This window comes from Sturnira hondurensis, unplaced genomic scaffold (assembly GCF_014824575.4).
Source record: "Sturnira hondurensis isolate 20B ecotype Veracruz unplaced genomic scaffold, ASM1482457v3 Scaffold0021143, whole genome shotgun sequence".
NCBI classification, from domain to species: domain Eukaryota; kingdom Metazoa; phylum Chordata; class Mammalia; order Chiroptera; family Phyllostomidae; genus Sturnira; species Sturnira hondurensis.
In genome coordinates, this window is record NW_028093774.1 from 4390429 (window position 1) to 4398017 (window position 7589).

At 57.3% G+C, this 7589-nt stretch overlaps 1 long non-coding RNA gene across 1 annotated transcript; it reads right to left on the reverse strand.

The window, feature by feature from the left end:
* Positions 1–4084: 4084 nt before the first annotated feature.
* LOC118976901 (uncharacterized) lies at positions 4085–5497 on the reverse strand. The gene is made up of 3 exons (XR_005064371.1): positions 4947–5497; positions 4686–4767; positions 4085–4193 (listed from the first exon to the last, which is right to left on the reverse strand). It is a non-coding gene; the product is annotated as an uncharacterized LOC118976901 (long non-coding RNA).
* Between the last annotated feature and the right edge of the window lie 2092 nt (positions 5498–7589).

Sequence of the window (7589 nt, forward strand, 5' to 3'; positions counted from 1 at the left end):
TGATGGGAGGAAATGTGGCAACGACTCTTAATATATATTTTTTTATTCTGTACTTTCCGTGGGCCCTGGTATTGTGTGGAGTATTTACTGGGCACAATTGGATTTGATTCTTAAAACAATTCTCTGAGATGCCTTCTAGCACAGACATTTTACCCACGAAGAAACTAAAGCCCCAAGTGATGAAGTAGGTTACACCAAGCCACATCCTGGTGGGTCAGTCAGGGTTCTCCTGAGAAGCAGAGCCAATCGGATGACGGATAACAACATGGGTAAGCAGGGAGATGGATGGATAGATAGAGTCAATGGTCCTATATGCCCCCCAAAGGAAATATATGTAGAGAGAGAAAGACTTATACATAATAAGAAATGTATTTTATATATATGTATGACACATGTTTCTTTATTTTACATAGAGGTATAACGTTTTTAGAACTAGACAGCTGACTATCAGAGGGCCCTGCAGTAGTGGGAAGCGGCTGCCTCTGGGCCACAGGGGTTCGGAGTGGGAGGCTGGGATAGTGGGTTTCCCCTATGGCCCAGGGAGAACGATTTGATTCTACAATGCTCACCTCCACCGCAAGAATAAAAATCAGAGCAAAAAAAGAAAAAAGTTCCACAAGACGATGGCCTGTAGGACCATTACCAGTTTATCTGCTTTCAAGCGCTCTCTGCTCCACGTTGCCTGGTTCCTTGGTGCCTGGTTTCCGTTTCCTCGTCCGCAAAGAGGACAGGACAGCAAAGCCGCCTGGACGGCCAGGAAGATGGCCGTTCTCCTGCGGACACGTAAGCCCTCTCGCTCCTGAAAGGCCCTCCTGACACCTGTAGGGCTCCTGTGCCCTCACCAGAGCCAGAGGGTAAACTAGGCCAGACCGGGTGCAGCCCCTGCCCACCTCTCCATTGCCCCTCCCCACCCGGACGCCCAGACACCCCAGCACTGGCCTGCCCAGCTCAGTCCCACCACGGGGTCCCAGCCACACTCTCCCTCAGCTCTGGACACCCCCCTCAGCCCACCCCTCGGCTGGCTTGCCTCCTCCTACCACTTTAACTGGAGGTTCCAGCCCTCTCCAACCCCACCAGAATTAGCCCCCCGCCCACTTTCTCCCATCACTTATCAGAACATGACGGTTACCAGTATTTTTCATTACGCACACTATTTGTTCATTTGCTTGTTTGTTGCCTGTTATGACTAAAACACTGTCAGCTCCATGAGCAAAATGAACCTATTTTCCCAGGGGATTTGACGGGGCCTGGCCCATGACAGGCCCTCCCTCATTCAGTAAAGGAAGAAAGTTTTGTCAGATGGACATGACAGGAGGCCACGGGCACTGCACCAAGCCCTGCACCCCTCGCCTAGTTTTGACGAGTCCCCAGCCATAAAGGGCTCTAAGTCAGGTATTAAACAGAGGCACGGCACCAGTTAACTGGCAGGGTCCGCAGTTGGCCACGCTGAACACTGACACCACATTCACTCTGGGCCAGACCCTGATCTCAGCAGCTCGGACACACGAACACACCCGTTCGCATCACAGCTCTCCTACCTGGGGGTGTGAAAGGGGAGACGAGCACAGAGAGTCAAAGCAGGTTTCCCAAGTTCACACAGTAGAGTCCAGATTCAGGTTCTAGCGTCCCCACCTCAACCACCACACGACCGGTGGGGCCTTCGAGGTCAGGGGCGAACCTCGGGCCGCAGCACATCTCGCGAAAAGGAATGGCAGCCCCATGCGGAGCCTCTAACCTGCGCAGGACACACTCGTGTGCATCCCTCCTTCCACACCAGCCTTGTGTCACAGCATCACCCCACCTACCACAGCCACCAAAGGCCCCGGCGGCCCTCCCACCACGAGCTGAAAGCTGCTACGTGCACCCAGGGTCGGGCCCCCCAGGCCAGTGCACTCACTGCTGTGCCTTGCGCTTTGTCCCAGAGAAAAGGCGAGAGGCGGGGGAGTGGAAGGAAGAGAAGACACAGCCAGCGACAGTCACTCCCCTTGGAGGAGAAAGCCCCTACACCCCCTTTTAAGAGAAGGCTTCAGCATAATTGAAATGGCAATTCTTATAATCCCTGGGTAATGAAGATTATTTTGAAAAAGAAATTTTTTCATTTACCTATTTGTAATAACTTTTCCTTTTCAGAGGGAGGTAGTGGAGACCCCCTGGATGGAGCCCCCAGACTGTTTCTGACCAGGTACGTGGGACCCAGTCCTCGCTCTGATGGACAATATTCCAGCAGCATAGGAGGGGGGCAAGCGTGGACCTCAGCTCCCCCAGGGACGAAGGGACCCACCAGGTTACACTCTACCTCCTGCGCAGTTCACGGGCCTGCACAGGGCTTGGCCAGGTGGCAAGGGGGACATCCATCTTGAAAACCACCCTCCAGGAGCCCCCAGACATCAGAACAAGACTGCGAAGCAGGAAGGACCCAGCGCCACCCTCTCAGGATTGCAGGGACAGATCACAGTCCATCCTTCCACCTGCCACCCTTCTGGCATCCACCAGTTGCATGGCCTGTTCTTCCCTGTCCAGGCTTCCTCCCCACTTTCCCCGACTAGAACTTCCGGTGCCTAGCACGAGTTACAAACACTCGAGCGCAGGCACACACCCCCAGAAGAAGACTTGGACGTCCTAGCCCCCAGCACCTGGGAAATAGGGTCTCGGCAGACACAGTCAGCTAGGTGAGGAGTCCCACGAGGGGTCTCACAAGCCTGGGACCACCAGCAGCGGGGGCCGGGCCTGCTCCCACCTTGACCTCAGACCTCCCACCTGCAGAGCGGCGAGAGAACAGGGTTTGTTGTGTGCGTGCCCCAGTTAGCGGTACTTTGCGATAATAGGTAAGGTCACCCGTCCCCATTTCACAGATGAGAAACAGAAGCTGAAATCAAAGCATCGCCCAGGGCCTCGTGGCTCTGGGTGGGAGTGTGGGGGGCGGCCAGAATGGGACAGGAATCCACCCAGCTGGCCATGGCCCCAGCGACCTGAGGTGGTGGGAACCTAGCGACTCTGTCTGTGGTTTCCTGGGCAACGGTTTAGCCAAGGGCCTTCGGGACAGGGCCGGAGCCTCCCTGCCGTGGAGTCCAGGTGAGGGGAGCAGAGCTCTGGGGGCTGCCGGCCAGAGGAGTCAGCCTCAGAGAGCGCCCGCCCTGCACGCTCCGGTGTCCGGCACCACACCCCTCGCCCAGGAGACCTAAGGGCCATCCTGCGACTCCTCTGGTTAGAGCTGCTTCTAACAGTCCTGCTGAGAACATATACCTGTACGTGGGAGGTTCAGGTCTTTGCAGGACATTTTCCATGTCACCTAAGAAGCAGCCCTCGAAGGGTCACCCTCTGTTGTCACACACAGGAGAGCAGTAGTAGCAGGACCTCGGGGGCGGGGGGAGGCTCCCTGTGGCAGCCCCGCGCGAGGCTGAATTGTGTGGCCTCTCTCCAAAAAACAGGAAAGGGCAAGGACCCTGCTCCGAGGGATGTAGTGTCTTGTGAGGGCCCCAGCCCCTATCCTGCACAGCCCCACGTGCATTTGGACTTGGAGGTTCCTGCCTGGCCCTGCCACGCCCCCCACACACCAGCACCGCACTCTCCCCTGGCTTCTCTGAGTCATTCTGGGGAGACTCGTCTCTCCCCCTCGCAGTTCCGGGCTGGGCCGGGTCCCAGGCTGGCTCAGAAGGGAGCTCTGGCTGCAGAAGAGGAAGGAGATGCCTCATGGGTGGGAGAGCGCAGGGCAGGGAGTCAGAGGTCCCACATCCTCACCCCTACAGACCGCTGTTTTGATGAGACCCTTGCCTCCAACCAACAACTAAACCTCCTGCAAGATTTAGGTCAGAATCAGCACCAGCCTTCCAAAAGCTTCGGCACCCCAGCCACCAGGTGTAGCCAGACGGGGTGCCCATAGCCCCCAGGTCCTCTGCACAGTTTCCCCTCACTGTGCTGTCCTCCCACCAGACTGTGGGCTGCCGAGCAGAGGACCAGGCAGGTGCCTTCTTCTGCTGCTGTGTCACACGTGACCTGGGGACACCCTTGCAGGCCAGAGGAGGGCTCCTTCTTGGTGCTTCGGTGAGGTGGGTATGTGTGGAAGTGGTGTGTAATGACTGAGGCCACTCACCATGGGGCCAGACTGCCGGGGTTCAAATCTCAGCTCCGCTACTTAATAGTTACACAGAACCTTGGGTAAGTTGCCTCTATTCTCTGTGCCTCCATTTGCTCACCTGTAAAATAGGGGAGAACAGGAGCGACTCAAAGGAGCAGCACGTGGCTCAAATCCACAGCCTCACTCAGAACAAGGTCAGAGGCTCGAGAAATGGCAGCTAGCTGTCCCTGTCATTGGTAATCCATCTCTCTCTGCAACTTCCCAGCTGTGAAGGCTTGGTGCAATGCTCTAATGACTCCCGCCAACCCCCGCCCCCCAGAAGAGTCTCCTCATTCATAAATCAAGGGGGTTGCAAGTCCTCTTCCACTACAAAGTTTCTAGCTGTGGGATGCATTCCAGACTGCCATGGGGGCAGGGCCCTCCACACCGACAGGACCCCCCTGAGTCACGTCCAGCCCTGGAGAAGAAAGTGCCAGCAGGAGGGGTCAGCTGTGCACGGCGCAGGACAGCGCCTGCAAGCGCGAACCAGCCCAGACGTGTGTGCTCGGGTTTGCAGCCCTTCTCGGAACCCTCCCAGGTGCTGTGTATGACACCCAGGCAAACATCTCACCTGAGCCCAGAAAGCTGAGTGGTGACGATGAGGACCCAGCTCTGCCACGACGTCCCCTCCGACCACTTGAGTCCCATCCGCCCTGCCCATTAAGGTGAAGCACTTGTTAGTGGCTTTGCAAATGGGGGGTGGAAAATAATCAGAGGCAGGTGGGTGGGCACCTACTGGACCCCATCTCGGGCCCGCCAGTGTAGACATCTCACTGCCTCCCGAAGCAGCCCTGTGGTCCCCTCCCCTCCACCTGCCTCAAGCCAGGCTTACCTTCTGTCCCCAGGCAGGTGCAGCAACTGCTTCTCGTCAGCCTAATTGTTCAACAGGATAATATGCTGGATTTCAAAACAACTAGGCCGATGGTAATGAGGGTCTGATGGTGTCTGGGCAATTAGATGAACGGACACACTTTGATTTCAACCTACGCTGAGGCTAACGACCTCAGGTGGGAACAGGGCGGCACCGAGTTTTGAAAGGAGGAGAAAAAGCATCCCGGGAACCTCCGAGAAAAGGAATCACAGGGTGGGCCCCTCCCCACGGCTCTGCTGCTCTGGAGGCCCAGCCTGCTGATCCCCAGATGTCGGTGGTGGGAGACTTCAAGCCAAAGGCCGACCGGCAGAGAGGCCAGCTCGCTCTGGGTTTGAATCTGCTCCACAGCCGTTCCCAACCTCAAGTGCAGTGCATCACTCACCTGCGAGCAGTCGGCTCTTTCCCTGTGCGGTGGAGACAGGGTGTCTACTGGGCAGGGAGGGCGGGCCTGAGTCCCTGGCACACAGTAGAGGTGCCACGAGGATTCGGGAGGGGGTTCTGAGAGGGGGGAGGCTGGGTGTGGAAGCCTCGAGAGAACATGGCAGGGACCAGGAGTGAGCAGTGAGTCCTTCCCAGCCAGAAAAGCGGAAACGGGCTTCTTTGAAGGGTCAGATAGCACTGGCTGTCCAGAGCGTGGCTCAGAACAAAGGAAGGGCCCTGGCTGCTGTGGCTCAGTGGATTGAGCACGGGCCTGTGAAGCAAGGGGTCGCTGGTTCAGTTCCCAGTCAGGGCACATGCCTGGGTTGCAGGCCAGGTCCCCAGTAGGGGACACATGAGAGGCAACCACACATTGATGTTTCTCTCACACTCTTTCTCCTTCCCTTCCCCTCTCTCTAAAAAATAAATAATATTTTTAAAAATGCTTAAAAAACAAAGGAATGAACAAGAGAAACCCCTGCTGGATGGGCACCTGGGAGAGTTCGAGTCACCGTTCCACCATGCAGAGCACTGTGCCCCCCAGGGCCCCCGTGTGGCCAGGCAGAGCAGCTTCACCTCCACTCACCGCGCACGGGAGCAGGGGCCTGCGAGGCCCCTGTGTGCAGCAGGGATCTGGAAACAGGACAAGTGGAGCAGGGTGTGGTGGCAGCGGATGGATCCCCATAGGCTGTACTCTTCAGGACAGGTGGCAGGGCAGACAGGCAAAAGATGACCCCCAGGCCAGAGCCAGCGGAAAGGGGAGGGGTTTGGGGAGGGATTTGAACCCTCACCACATCCCTTCAAGGCCTGTGGTCCGATCAGGGCACAGCACTCACACTTGGGGCACAGAGATAAATAACATCCAGCCCCTCCCGGGCACATTGTCACAATGTAAAGTGACAGGGCATTTAGGTGAAATTTGCAGGAGCACAGGGCAGCGTGATGGGCTCAGCCTAGACACAGGGAGAGCCCCCTACCCAGTTTCAGGCTGGTCTTTGGAGGACGAGTCAGTGTGGCCTGGACCCTGGGGACCCAACATCAGGCTGGGGGTGGAGAGAAACACCCCAACCTGCTATGTGCAGCCCGGGGGGGATCCAGGCCAACCCATGAACCTTAATTCCCAGAGGGAGAAAAGAACTTTCTCGGCAACTGCAGTTATGTGAAAGGGCCATTTCGTCTGCCTCACAGTCCTCTACGGGCAGGCAGCTGCACCCACCTCCGCCCAGGGCTCGCCTGTCCTCACACTCTCCCCCGCTGCCTCTCCACGGGCCTGGACACGCGGGCGAAAGTTGGGTCAGGAGCCACCAGCACCAAGAGAGAAGTCACGGAACCGAGGCGTGACCGGTCAGCACCGTGGACAGAGACAGGGGCTCCTCAGGGCCCCTCTGAGCTACCTGCAAGCAAGCACCTCCCCCTTCCATGACAGTGCGCTTCTGCGAGCGGTCGTTTTTATCCGCCCACAAAGGGTGTTCAGAGCCCCTTTCCTGTCTTACAACATTTGCATCATTATTAGCAAACCAGGTGTCAAATGTTGCTGGAATCCGCTCAGACCTGCAGGACCACACTTGGAGACTTCCCAGTTGCCTTTTGATCCAAACTAGCAGAAGCTCCACAGATGGAAGGGTGTTGTGTCCTCCTCTGTGAGCGTGTGCGTGGCAGGGAGAGCCCACCGGGACTCCGAGCTCGGGGCCAGAGGGGGCAGAAGGGCAGATGTTTAACTGACAGCAAGGGTCCCAGGGCTCCCCTGGGCCGCCAGTCCCAGGCTGAGGCTGCCCAGAACCCCCACCCCCTGTTACAGGACAGAAGCCCAAGGGGTCGTGCTCCCGTCTGCTCTGACACTTGTCTGTTCCTGGGGAGACGCCTCTCCCCCAGGAAGGCTGGGGTGGCTGCAGAGAAAGTCCTGAGCAAGGCCATGCCTAAGGTAATTCCACGGAAGAGTTCAAGTTCACTGCTGAAAACTCAAGGTCAGCCTGAGGACGTGAGGGGATGAGGTTGACACCCTGACTCGCCAAATCAGTCTCACCTGAGTCAGACACCTGGATCACATGTTCCTCTCAGGACAAACCAGCAGAGTCCGGGGGGAGCTCAGCACTCAGGTGCACGTGTCTCCGGAATCCCTGGGCCTCTGCTTGTGAGCAGGGCTTCCTTCAGGAATCCCGAGCCAGAGGAGACAGCCAGAAAGGCTGA